The sequence below is a fragment of the Ictalurus punctatus genome, chromosome 2 (genome assembly GCF_001660625.3).
Source record: "Ictalurus punctatus breed USDA103 chromosome 2, Coco_2.0, whole genome shotgun sequence".
Classification (NCBI taxonomy): Eukaryota; Metazoa; Chordata; class Actinopteri; order Siluriformes; family Ictaluridae; genus Ictalurus; species Ictalurus punctatus.
In genome coordinates, this window is record NC_030417.2 from 28,832,147 (window position 1) to 28,843,247 (window position 11,101).

Genomic DNA, 11,101 nt, shown 5'->3' on the forward strand with positions numbered 1-11,101 from the left:
TGAAGGCACTGACAGTGGCCCCCTGTCAAAGTGTTGCTTAGGGACCCCAGAAGTCTAGGACCGGCACTGCATGTGTGCTTATATGATAAATGCCACAACAGACCTCTGCCTCTGTAATTATGATAATCAGGCTTTGTCCATAACCCTGGTATTTTGGTCAAAGGCACAGCCTGGTTGCATAACAGTCACCATTGCTGTCACTCTCCCAGCTGCTGTTTACATTTAGCTGTGAGCATGCAACGGCAGGCTGGGAACAAGTGCGCTTTACAGTCATCCTCTGCTGCAGAAACACCGGGGGCGGCCAATCTGTCGCACACAATCTGCAGAGTTGCGCTAAACAGGACTAGCATACCGGGAGCTGAATCTTAGCACTCCTCAATTTCCGTGCACTCCCTCTCTCCAGGTGGCACAAAAAAGCTGGCGCTCTGATGCCCTTTTCACAAACACGATAGTGGCACTGCCGGGATATTTCAAGTCAAATCTGGCCACCTGGTGTTGCAGAGATGACGACTTTTTTTTTTCTTTCACTATGGGCTGTAAATGACTCAAACTTCTGGGCAATTGACTATGCTCCAAGGAAACAACTTTCATATTAGACTTCTTTTTGGAGATTTGTTGCTCAGAGCTTGGCTTGGGTTTGTTGTTTACCACATTTATCCATCTGAGTTCTCCAAATTATTTCACAGTGAAATGTAAAATAGAGCTGAAGGTTTTTGCGAATACTTGCAGGTTTTTACTAGACCCTTTGACTTTTCTCTGTATTTCCCATAGTAAGAAATGTTAGTTATTCATATCTTGATTCTCTCAGTCTTGCATCATATGTCCACAAACCCAACATTCAGACACATCACTTGCTGTGCTTTTAAACACCATTGCAATCTGTTCTGGATGCTAACAAACTGTTGGAATGTTTACCAATTGTACACTTACAATTAGTGTAAGATGAAATGTTATGACTCATAATCAATTATGTGTTTACTCTTAGATTGAACAACTGTCTTTCACTGTATAATATTCAATTGATTTGATTAACTGGAAGCTCATAGGGTTTGCTGTGGTGGGCCATGACTTGTATACTCATGCTAAAGGTACATGCTGCTACACTTTCTGATGGTGCAACTACAGAATACGAGGAAACCAGCAGTCTGAACAACAAGTAAAACTGCAAAGATAAAAACAAAACCCAACTTCAGAGCAAATCTTACGCAAAGTGTTTACCAAATACAAGAAATGACGCACAAATTGTGGTGTTCAATTGCTAATAATTTCTGCTCAGGATTGCCGTATGGTGGACATGAAAAATTAACTTTAGACAGCTACTTTAAGAAGTATGCTAGTGAATGTAACTTTAAGTGGCAAAGAGGTACTACTTTAAATGTTTCTGAGTAGGTATAGTTTTATGTTTATATTCAAATGTTTTCTGTAATATCCCCTTGAAAATTAAAAACATTTATAAACATGGCATACATTTCCTCTCAGCAACCCTATCAAGTTACCTTGTTAGCTAGCTGACCTGGTTTAGCAGTAAATATTATGAACATTAAGTGCTTGCAGATTCTTGCAGAAATGTGAATATGACTCAAAGATTCTTTCAAGAAATTCTTTCAAGCTAGATCATGCTTGTTAGCTGGCTATCATAAGCATGTGATAAAAAATTGGGGACACTTGAAAACATGACTCTAGTCATGGTCATGTCTGCCAGGTTAGCTCAGGCTAGATATCTTGGTACAGTAAATGGTAAAGATTAGAAACATTTATAAGCATGACTTAAACATCCTCATAGAAATACTGTCAGGTTACGTCATGCTAGATAGCTGGCAACAGTAAGTGGAAAGTTGGGTACATGTAAAACATGATTCAGAAATCCTTACTTTCCATCAGGTTAGTTGATCATGCTATCTAGCTGGGAACATTTCTAAATGTGACACAAATACCCCCCTAACACCCCTACTTCACCAATAGACCATACAAAATGCCTAAAAAAAGATATTTGTAAAATATATCTAAGTAAAACGCTGCAACGTTATAGTGCAACAAAGCACCTAAGCGAAGCAGAGCAGTGTGACAATCTATGCATGTGCACATCACTCAATCACTCACGGACCAAGCTAACGCTCCACTCATGTACCGTTTGCGCTAAAACAAACCACTCGGTAAAACAAAGTTTGCTGAAATCCCGCTCCGACATGAAATTTCTCTGTAGTATAATTGTTTCTGTTTGTAATACATTGCTTCAATAAATGCCTCAATTAAAGTGGTAGAAATTATAAATTATATTTATGTGTGATATTCTGTTACAAGCTGTGCCTTTTATTAATCTTATTAATTTATTTAAATTTATAAAATTTAATTAATTAATTAACCAGGGGTGTTAGCCGGACTGTTTATCATCTGGAGCTGACCCCAGATTCTTTAACAGCTTCAAGAAATAGCCTAATTGGCTTCATAGTCTATATAGGTCCACTACGCTTTGTGATTTTTTTTTTTCATAAATAAAAATGTTTCAAAAACAGCCCCTCCTGATTTTTTCACAAATTGCACCCTGAATATATGGATATATTTATGAATATACTACAAAAAATTCATTGATGTCCTGTCAAATGGCACACTTACAGTCTTGCAATCCTTGCTGTGTGAGGTTAAAGGCAGAAAAAAATGTTCAAATAAAGTTAGAGTCCTAAAATATCTTTCATTATTAATTATTAAGCAGCACTGGAGTTCAAACTAATGTAAAACAAACTCCATAAAATAATTGATTAATCCAGTTATGATTCATTATCTAATTCATAGCCAATACCCACTTGATGCCTACCTATACACAATTTTTTACAGACCACCACAGTGCTAATAATTATTTAACTCTAAAAAAACAATCTACACAAGTGTTCGAGTGAGTAATGATACTATGAATGGCAAGCAATCATGAAAGCACCATCCTGAACACAACAGGCAACACTCGAGAATGTGATCGAGTCACTCATACGCTATAGGTCCACATCTCAATGATGTCACCAAAAGAGGACTAAGGAAGGAGAAAGACGTTTCTAATTAGCCTACGTCTGCCCCAGATCCTCCAATACGCTACACAGCAGCATTCAAGCCTAGTAGCCGCTGCTTCACTTGGCAGTGTTTTATGTTAGCACATCAATAAACCAGAGCAAAGTGCAGCACCACATTCTCACTTTCATATAAACTATTTATTTTAGAACGCAGCTGTTATTTTGATACTATAATCTGTCTGTCTTCATGGCAGACAGGGAGAGTGTGCTGAAAAGATCTGAAAAATCTCATTCTTTCTGGTTCAGTGCCACTAAAGAGTCAGGTTTCCAAAGTGCTCAGGGAGTATACTGGGACAACAGCAGTCATGATTCAGTTCTGATCAATTGCATGGAGACAATAAATAGGTGACTTGAGATCAGTGAGGCTAGGACTATCCTTAAATCTGCCCACTGTGGTTTAGCATCATTTTACTCCTTCTTTGGCTTTTTGTAATATAACTCAAATTAAATTTAAAAATAATTATGTGGCATTTTCAGACTTTTTTATTATGTACAACATGCATGCATCTCTATACTTTGTTTAATACATCAATAAAACTAAATTTGTGCAAAAAATCAAAACAATAAAATAGGTGGTGGCCTGGTGGTGGTGCAGCGGGTAGTACTGCTGTCGCACAGCTGCAGGGTTCGATTCAGAGCTCTGATTACTGTCTGTGTGAAGTTTCTCTGCAGGCTCTCCCCATATCCACATGGGTATTTCCTTTAGGGTCTCCAGTTTCCTCCCATCAACCAAAAAATGTTCCTTAGATAGGCTCTGGATCCACCACTACTCTCAGACCATCATCCATCATCACTAGTAGGGCATGTGGTTTTATTTTTCATTTATTTCTATTTTTCAGACATGATTTCCCCCTGAGGTCATGTGTTTACTGATGTCATGTGTCAAGTGTTTTAGGGCATAACATGTTAAAATGCACTCTAACAGGTTTCTTATATTATTACATTATTTACAGTGCTGTGAAAAGTATTTGAATACTGAATAGTTTTAGATCTTCAAACGAAATACAACATAAAACAAAGGCAATCTGAGTAAATGCACAATAAAGTATTTACACAATACAGTATTTATTTTGAAGTATTTTTTAAGTTATCCAACACCTATCACCAATGTGAAAAACTAATTGCCCCCTTAAACTTAAAATTGGTTGTGCCAACGTTTGGCAGCAATAACTGCAACAAACACATGTTAACTGGACAGATAACGATAACTGGAGAGACTTGCTGCATAATCCTGCAGTTGTGCTTGAGTTTCAATTGAGTACATTCTCCTTTAGGATTTTCTGGTAGAGAAAAAGCCAGTAGGTGAATTGCCTACATTAAATTGCCCCAACGTGTGAATGAGTTTGTGCCATGCGATGGACTGGTGTCCCATCCGTGGTGAAATCTCTTTCAAGGTCCTTGTGCCCATGTTCCTGGGATGGATTTCGGATCCACCATGACCCTGATAAAGTGGCTATAGTAAGTGAGTGAGTGAGGAATATGAATGCTACAAAAAAAATTTTAAAAATAACGCTGTGAATACAACACACACTTTCTGTTTGACAAGAAATCAACACTGTGTCTATGGTGTCTTTTAAACCGGAAGGCATGTCTGATTCCTGAAAGAGAAATTATGCTCAATAATGATTCATCTGAACAGCCAGGAACCTTTTATTTCTTCAGGGAGAGGATTTTAATTAAAAACAAATGTGCAATACTCTCTACATTATCAGGACAGAGAAGCACACTGCAAAATGGATTAAGGATACTATACTCAAAGAGGTAGATCATACGATAGGTTTTGATGCACAAACCTGTTGTTCCACAAATTTGTCATCTGTTCCTGGATTTTCTGATGTGTTCAGTTGCATTTTGAGTTCAGTTGCAACCTGTGCCCTCTTCCATTAATGTGATAGAGTGAAGCTAATGTGGTCATTGCATGTTGTTCATTATGAGCCATTATGAACCATTACACATAAAAAAAAAAAAAAAAAAACATCCAAAACGGCCACCACATTTACAGAGCTATTTATATTTCTTCTGGCTTTCATTTTTTTAAATATATATTTTGGATTTTTGTTGTTGTTGTTGTTGTTGTTGTTGTTGTGAAAACTTTGTGTTCTTCTGAATACTACATTTGCAAAAAGCTATGAGAACACCCAGAACATAGAAACCAATACAAATGTCCAAGTAATGGCTCAATAGGACGGCACCCCCATAAAAGTGACAGTAATGTGTAATATTACTAGCTTATAATTGTTTACTGCAAAACAATGTTGGTTGTTATTTTAGCATCTAGTATTCTGACACACTTCTACTGCCATAGATTCTCTTGTCCTCTGGACCTGCCCAATTCATCCTGATGCTCTAAAGCTGCTTGGAGCTTTCTGCACTTGTGAATCACTTTCTGCTGCTGTAGATGGTCCCATATGGATACCCTAAAGATTTGCACTTCCCAAAAAGTAGATTATTCCAAAGTCTCACCCTATCTTCAGTGGATCATTGCACCTGGATAATATAGACTTGTGTCTAAGAACTGCTGTTGTAATAATAAACAATACACTGTATGGTTTAACATCTATACCGCTGTCACAAAGTTGGATGCACACAATTGTGCAGAATGTCTTTGTATGCTGTAGCATTACAATTTCCCTTCACTGGTCCTAAGGGACCCAATCTGTTCCAGCATGACTATGCCCCATGTGTACAAAGCAAGCCCCAGGAAGGCATGGTTTGCCAAGGTTGGAGTGGAAGAATTCAAGTAACTCATAGAGCCTAACCTCAAGTCCACTGAACACCTTTGGAATGAATTGGAATGCCAACTGTGCTCACCAGACATCATTGTCTGACCTCACTAATGCTCTTGTGACTGAATGAGTCACAAGACTCCCCACAGCCACACTCCAAAATCTAGTGAACAGCCCTTTAAAGAAGAGTGGAGGTTATTATAACAGCAAAGGGGGTGACTAAATCTGGAATGGGATGTTCAACAAACACATGAATGTTATGGTCAAGCCTCCACAAACTTTTGGACATCTTGTATAGTGTATGAGTAAATTTTATGTTTTTTTTGTTCTTTTTATTTTAAATTCCAATATGATCAAGATCTTATAGCTTGATGAATCTCTGTGAACTTGTTTTAGGTAATGTTTAGACAAAGGAGTGTTGTTGCTATTATTTGCTAGGTAAATAATCTCTTCTAGACCATATTTAACTTTGAGCACCCAGGCCAGGAGGTTGTATGGGGCATGGTAACAGGGTGTTCAGAGAAGTTACAGAGGGTTGAGAAGAGTTGGTTGAGAATGCTAGACTGCAGGGATAATATTTACAGTATATGTATGAAGCGTCAGTAATGTCTGCCTAAACCTTTTTTCCAAGGATCTAAAGTTGAGAATATTCTACAATCTAACAGCTGTGCATACTGAAGATAATTTCAACACACTAAGTAGTGTTTGAATTAGTATACATTTGTAGAAGAATAATGATATATAATCCCACTGATGTCAACCGGAGGAGGATGTGTAACCTTTTTGGTCTGCTCCCTCGCACTATTTCTTCCTCAGGGAAATGACATGTTTTTCATTTTTTTTTAAGAGTTTTTAATTCGCACTGTAGCCACATTAAGAATCAAAATATAATTTCTGTAAAGCTGCTTTGTGACAATGTCTATTGTTAAAATTCTAATAAAAATGAACTGAATTAATCCTTTTCCTGATTCTCATGGTACAGCTGGGAGTTGAATTGAGGAAGCTGAATCTCCTCAGGAGTACTACTAGCAATTCAGGCCTCTCACACTTCTTGGACATGTGCATCTTCAGATATATTTGTTGTCATGCATGCATTTGGATAAGTCGTTGAGTAATGATATCACACTTTACACAGTTTCACTGTCCAATAATGATCAATTGTGAACGCCCACACTGTTTTAGTCCATTCTGCAGCTTGCACCCTGATGGTGAGCCATGTGTTGTGTAGGAAGCTTACATACAACCAGTAATAACATAGTGTAATTAGCTGTGCCTTTATATTGCATGCTGCAGGCACCAAGGAAGGCATATGACACACCATTTTAAATAGTGCTTACATTTTTAAAAATAAATAAATAAATAAATTATGCAAATACTGGCAATGAATGTTTTGATAAACAATGCATGATGACTCCATGTAGAAATGAGGCCGGGCTTTGAATCTGTATGAATACTGACAACTTTGCCAAATCAATTAATTATTTAATATTACAAGCCTGTACTGAGAAGGTCTTATAATATGAGGATCTCAACAGGACTTCATTATCAAATACATTATGTTATGAATATGTAACAATTTCAGTTCGGTTTCAGCACATTGGATTTGACATGAAAAATGACTATTGGGTGAAAGTGGTGCATGTCAGCTTCATTTTGATGGTTTTATTACAATATTGGGCTAGTCCTATATGAAAGAGTTTCAGAGTCTTACACTAACATAAGATATCGAGTGTGTGTCAATACCAAGAGTGATAGTGATAATGTTGCTTCTTTCTTTAGCTAAACTCTTCACATCAAAGACCTTTACATGCTTTCCAAACTGCAGTTTCATTAGATTGCAAGTACACGAACTACCTTCAAATGCATTTTGCTCTACCAGTACCATGCCTGAGAAATGAAGAAACTCAACATAGAATGGTTTACATTTTTAGCATTTTGAAACATTTTTGTCAGATTAATCTGTGCTGAGCACAGAATTTCACTCACAAAATGTCATATTTGCTCCTTATGAAAGCCACCTTTCTCTCTTTTTTCATTTTCTGTTTTCTTAGGCTTTCTTGCTTGGATTTTTAAAAAATCAAATTTAGCATTTTTATCAAATTTAACTGTAAGAAATCATTCATTTAGCAAAACATAAGGTGTTAACTAAGTGAGTTGAGCCAGCAAAGGTTATGGTGTTAACTGTAACATCACTGCCAGCCTCGGTCGAGAAAAACACAAACTCTGTTATCCAGAATGCTAATTATGTAACTACAGGCATGTGAGAAGGACTTAGGTGTGCTGGAGTTTTAAGCAACACATATATGACAGGTGTTATGGCATCACACCCAAATGATTGTCAAATAATTTTCCTTGATTTGACTACAGCATGTTGATTTACAATTATATATTACAAAGTTACAACTTAAAAGAAAAAATGAACAGTGAGAATGAAGCACTTGTAAACTTTAGATCTATAAACAAACCCACACACCTTGCAGAAGATTAAGTCACCTACACAAAAAGAGAACACTGTATAGCAGCAGCAATTAAACTAAATAATCTTAACTCAAGTTGATGACAGCACTTGAAAGGTGAACTTATGTGCCAACATACAATCTCAAGAACTACTCAAAATACTCCCATTTTAAAGTTTGTTTATTGCTACCATTTCCTGCATCCCTGCATCACTAACAATTTCATACGAAGAACAGATTATCACTGACTACAAGAACAACAAATCTGAACATATCCCAAGGTTATCAAGATGAATGTTTGTGGAATTTTGTGATAATCTTCCCAAAATCATGCTATTTCCATAGTAATGGAGAATGACGTGAACTGAATCACTATGTTTTGGTACCTCACTGCTGTGATTTGGTACCTCATACTTTCTAATATTTGTGGAGGGTGTTTTTTCATAATAAACATATTAAAAATTTCTGGCCTTGGAATGTGCCCATTCTACTCTATAAAAGCACAGGAGAATGAGTGTCATTGGCACAGCTTCAGGAAAAATTGTTCTTCAAGAAACATCATCTGCTTCAGCATAAATGTATACATATTAAATTTCCTACTACCCTATTACAGCATATCTAACAAGTCTCTAAAATAACACTTACACACAAATACACACAGAATGGGCCTGCTGCTTTTTCTAACTCTTACACATTAGGTCTAAAACGTTTGCATCATAGCTTTGTTAATCCCTATGAGTCTCTAATTCAAAGATTTCCATTGATGTAGAGCTAGATTGGAACTTAAGACACGAAAACTTAGGGCAAAACTTTTGCCAACATATGCATCCTTACGCCTCATAATAGTTTAGGTTTCCCATTGGCTGTTAAAGAGAGGGTTTGGGGCATGAGTGGTGCATGTGCTGAAATGAAGAGCATATGTATGAGTGTGAGATGGGCGGTTGGGTGGGCGTGTGTCAGAGCATTGACTCAGAGCACTGTTGTCAGTCAGTCTTGAGTGTTGCTCATGGGTTGTGACAATACACACGTGTGCAGTGTGGTTGTAAAACAGTGACTGTTTTACAGTCATCAGAATGACCACCAAACTGATATTTAGCAATACTTTTATCATTGATAGTTATTTTAATTTAACTTCTGTGCTGCAGCACAGTGGTGCCTCACATGTTGATCCTGATTTTGATTTTGCATGTTTGCATGTCCTCCATTTGTTCATGTGGGTTTCCACTGGGTACTCTGGTTTCATCCCCTCTCTCAAAAACATGCCATTAAGTGGAATTACTGCTAGGTGTGTGCATGGACTGGTCCTTGATGGGATGCCAGTCCAGCACCCTAAGCTTTGGATCCACTGTTACCTTGACCATGATAAAGCAAGTACTACAGATCAACTTGTCTTGTTTATTTCTTATATACTTCTTTTAGTTCAGAAATAAAACACATGAATGCAGCATATCCCAAAGTGTTTTATTCCTCTTATACCACAGCAAGCTGCAAAATATGTTTGTTTTTTGTTTTTTTTCATTTGTTAGTGAATGGCCTTCTGCTTTTTACCAGTTTATTTAGTTTAGTTACATTTAATGTTGTGGAATGTCCACAAGACATGTTAGTTTCTTTGATCACTTAGGTTATAGCAACTATAAAGCAAATAAAAACTTTCCCATACCAGCCTTTCTTGAAGTCGTTTCATGTTACAGAGAAACCAGAAATCAATAGGTCCTCTGACTTGAAGACTCTCCCATGTCTCCTAGCATTTAACTTACTGGATACTACAAATACTGACACTGGAGACTCCTTTCATGAATGTTAAATAAATGTCTCAGCATATCAACTTTGATACATATTCTTAATTTTTTCTTCTTTTATTTTTTATCAATTGCAGTGGTTAAAAATGTGATGGTACATTTCTTTAAGTAATGGAAAATCTGTAGCATATAGCCATGAACATCCTATTGCATGTACTCTAACGATGCTGGGGAAAATGTTCATGTCCAAATGGAATAAAACTTGCACAAGCTAGTTTGCAAAAATTGAGATCGTTTTAGCAACGTGTGAATGTACTGTATATGAGTGAGTGAGTGAGAGAAAGAGAGAGAGAGAGAGAGAGAGAGAGAGAGAGAGAGAGAGAGAGAGAGAGAGAGAGAGAGATGTCTTGTCCTTTACTTACTGTTGACCTTTGGATCTTTGAGTTATATGAATTGTAGCTTGGCAGTGACACCTGCACCCTATTGTGTGTCATCCTAACGGAGAAGCTCTCCACAAGTTGTTGATGTGAATTGAACTGTGTTGTGATAAAAGACTATAGTTCTCCTCTACTAAGGGCACTCATTTTAAGTTTATGAGAGTTATATTGCATTTTGAAGGTCACCTTAGGAGGGCATTTTTTCTCAGATATTAACTGGACAATGTTATTTTTTTAAATAATAAAACGTTTGCTAAAAATTCAAAGTTCACATGGACAAGTGAATAAAATAGACAAATGCACTGTAGTAGTGACGTGGAGGGGACAAAAATACATTAAAATGATGAATGTATTTTTCATTAATCCAGCAAAGGCAGACGATTAATTACCATTTACGCAAGCGTGACGATCGTGATATCTGAGATTGATGTTTAAAAATAACTTCATTTTTTAAAAAGTGACCTCATTCAGGTCTACATCTGGCACAAAGAGAAGTGATGCTGAGTACTCCGACTATGATCACGAGCGCAATCAAACCGTAATATATGACTCGCTCCATCTGGGGATAAAAGGTTCGAGCCCTAAATGTCATCAAATCAGATTTGTGGGGCACTATATAGTGTGTGGAATGCATTATTGCACTTGCGGTGTAGTGCACTTACCTAGGAAGAAGGGAGATATTTT